Below are 4,007 nucleotides of genomic sequence, written 5' to 3'. Positions count from 1 at the left end.
TGAGATAATATTCCATTGTATGGAATTACCACAATTTGCTTATCCATTCACAAATTAATGAACATTTATATCATTTGCATTTGGGGCTACTATGACTAACACCAGTGAGGACACACAAATACATGTCTTTGCATAGCAATATGTTTTTCATTTATTTTGGGTAGATGAATGGAAATGGAATTGCTGGGTCACATTGCAAGTTTCTGCTTATGAGGAGCCTGGGGGTATAGCTCAGTGATAGTATATTTTCTTACCACAAAAAAAGCCCTGGATTTGATCCCTAATACTACAAAAAAATTATGTTTGTGCCTAACTTTTTAAAGTTTTTGCCATAGAGGAACCAAACCTAGGGCATGTGTATTGTTATGGCTCCAAATGGAGCCCCCCAAATTGCAATAGTCAAACTTCATTTTGTATAAAGCAGCCACTTTCAACTTCAAAAGCTACAAAAACAGCCAGCTTCAAGGTTAAGCACCTGAACTTAGTTGCTTCCCTTTAGAAGAGTGTTTTCTTTGGAGTAGCTGACCTTGGGTTTCCCAGACACAGTAGCTGCACTTAATCAGAAAGTGCCTAAGGTCTCTATACCTCGTTAAGAGAAGAACCAACACAAGCTTGGTTTGGCTTCTGTAATTTGCTTATCTGCTAACTTGGGCATCCTGACCATATTTAGGACCACCTGGCATTACTCATGTGTGATGAAATTCCTATGGCATTTGTGGTTTTTTCCTTTAAAAGCTAGTTCCACACTGCCCTAGGGGCCATGGGTCCTAAATCTGACTAAAGGACCATTCCTCCCTCCCTCCCTCCCTCCCTTTGTTTCAATAGGATCTTTTTAAATCGACTAGACTGGCTTTGAACTCAAAATACTGTTTCAACCTCCCAAGCTTTGGGCTTACTGATATGTGCCCCCAAACTCAATTTCTGCTTAACTTTTTAAGAAACAGTTTCCCAAAGTGCTGGACATGTTTTTATGCTTACAGCAGCAAGGTGTAAGGGTTTCATTTTCTGCACATCCTCATCAACACATAGCACCTTGTGTGGGTTTCATGACCGCCTTTCTGGTGAGTGTGTTGCAGCACCTGTGGCATTTGTCTTGTGTTACAGACAAAAGATGTTGAGTAGCCTCTCATGTCCTCATTGGCCATTTGTTTATCTTCCTTTGGTGAGTGGTTCCTTCATTCTTTAAAAACAAGCTAACTTGCTTTTTCTTCTACAGAAACCATATCGTAGAGTATGACCCACAGCTGGAGTCAGGGGCCTCTGCATGGAGACTCTGGTGTGGGCTTTTAACTAGCTAGTGGTTGACTTTCTGACAGGGAGATTTGGTAAACAAAGTCTCTTTCCAGAGGTCTTCATTCTGGGAGTTTATAGTTGTCATTAATTTTGGAAAAACTGGGCTGGTTGTAGTAGCACACATCTTTAATCCCAACACTTGGGAGGCAGAGGCAGGGGGATCTTTGTCAGTTCAAGGCCAGCCTTGTCTACATGGTGAGTTCCTGGACAACGAGGCTACATAGTAAGACAACAGAAAGGAGAGGAGGAGGAGGGGGTGCAGTTGTAATCTCAGCACCCAGGAGGTAGAGACAGGAGGATCAGAAGTTCAAGGTTATCTTTGGCTACATATTGAGTTTGAGCCCAGCCTGGGCTACATGAGACCCTATTGAGAGAGGAACAGGAGGGAAGGAAGGAAGAAAAGGATGGAGGGAAGGAAGGAAGGAGGGAAGGAAGGAAGGAGGGAAGGAGGGAAGGAAGGAAGGAAGGAAGGAAGGAAGGAAGGAAGGAAGGAAAGAACATTGGGGTTATTGCTTTGTATTTCCTTTGTTTCCTTTCTAGAATTCCTGGTTATAGAAACATACACAATTAGAGGCTAATTAGGGGCTAATAGCTGATATTCCATTCTCCCTCTTTTTTCTTTGTTTTTCGTTTTTCTTTGGCAGAGTCTCACTATGTAGGCCCAGGCAGGCCTCAGACTGGCAGTGGTCCTTCTGCCTTAACCTTCTGAGTGCTGGGGTTATTGGCACGAGCCAGTACACCCTATGCCCAGCTGATTCCTTTGCTAATAGACTTCAATGCTCCATTTTGGAAAGTTTCTACTGCTGTGACTGCAAATTCACTATCAGCAGCCAGAGGAGGGTTGTCAGATCCCCTAGAACTGGACTCATGGACTGTTGTTAGCTGCCATGTGAGTGCTGGGAACCCAACTTGGGTCCTCTGCAAGAGCAGCCAGTGCTCTGAACTGCTGAGCCATCTCTCCAGCCCCCTATGTTTTTCATCTTATTAATGACTTCTCTTCTTTAAGTTTGATGTGGGTCTTTTCAACCCTCTCCTCAATCTGCTCATGCTTTGCTGTTTCTTCTTAAAAGTGTAAGCTATATTTATAACATCTGATCTATTGCTCTGATTGGTCATGTCTGTCGTTGTAGGTCTGTTTCTATTCATTGGTTTTTCTCTTTATTGTGGGTTATAGTTTTTTGGTCCTTTGCACGTCTGTTGAGTTTGACTCAATGCTAACACTGTGAACTTTACATTGTTAGGTGCTGGACTTCTTTGTTTCCTTGTTTTGAGCTTTGTTCCAGGATGTAGTTGACTTTCTTGGACACAGTTCGGTGCCTCTGAGGTTACTTTGTAGTTTGGGAAGCAAAGCCTACTCTAGGACTAAGTTGCCTCCATCAGCAGGGAGCACCCTTCTGCCCATTCTCCCCAGGCTTAATATGAAGTCTCTTCACTCTGGTTGGTGGGAATACGACCTGCTTCCAACCTTGTAAGAGCTCCAAAATGTGTTCCACCCATTTGCTCCCAGTTGTATTCGGGTGAAGACTTAACAGGGACTCCTTTCTAGACCTCTGGAGATCTCTCTGCACCCTATGAACACTTGCCATCTTGGCCTCCCTGAACAACCAGTACTGACTGCTCCATTCAGAGAATGTGCTGGCTCTGCCTTGGGTGCCCCTGTGTACACTGCAGCCTGAAACTCTTCACACAGTGACAGATGCAATGTCAGGGCCATGTCTTGTTTTTGACCCCTGTTTCAGAGGTCAGTATCCTGAACTGCCTATTCTCTAGTGCCTGAAACAGTTGTTTTATGTTTTATGTATTTTTGTCTGTTTTTTTATCATAATTTTAGGCAGAAAGTTGAATCCAGCACCCGTTACTCCGTCTTAGCTGGCAGTAGGCATCTTATTTCAGGGGCCTCTGAAAATCATCTCATTGGTCAAATTTGGTACGTATCATTGGAGTAGTTTAGGAACACGTGGTCACAATGATAATAAAGAGCATAAAAAAGTCCACAATCCCTATCTATTCTGACTTCTATCTTTGTACACTGTGTGGCTTTTACATGATTTCCCTGCTTACTTGACCTCTTCTTAGCCTTGACAATAATGATCACTTCCCCATCCATAAAATTTTGTATGTGATTAGCTTCCAGGAGTAACTTCTCTTCTGGATTTATTCCAGTCCTTCCAAACCCTCAGAGTCCTCTCTCACTGTCCCAGTCACGTGTGCCCTTTGATCCTGACTTCTTTCCTGATTCTTCCTCATTCACTATCTACACTCTCCCTTACTGAGCTCATCTACTCCCATGACTTCAGTCTCCATACATCTGCTCATGACTCACAGCTTCATGTTTCTGAGTCTCTTCCCAGGGCTCCACATCTACACAGCAAATTGCTTAACGAATGTCACTTCTTGGATGTCTCACATTGCACCCCAAACAGAACTCTCTGTCTTTCCCAGAACCCTTCATTCCAGTACTGTGGGTCCATCTTGGTGAATGACACTAACATCTGCTTTTCCAGAACATGAAAACCACCTCCACATTCTTGCTTCTTGACCTATCTTATCTAGTTTATCTGCTACATATCTTTTTTAAAATTATTTATTTAATAACTACAAACATAGAAGAAGTATTTCATTACAACAGCATTGACATATTCAATAACAATTTCCAGAGCTAAGATGCATCTCTTTCAAAATTGGCTGTAAACTTTTAGGTTTACAGTTGAATT

This window comes from Nannospalax galili, unplaced genomic scaffold (assembly GCF_000622305.1).
Source record: "Nannospalax galili isolate Female #2095 unplaced genomic scaffold, S.galili_v1.0 scaffold44, whole genome shotgun sequence".
Lineage (NCBI taxonomy): Eukaryota > Metazoa > Chordata > Mammalia > Rodentia > Spalacidae > Nannospalax > Nannospalax galili.
Note: the sequence above shows the minus strand (reverse complement) of the source record.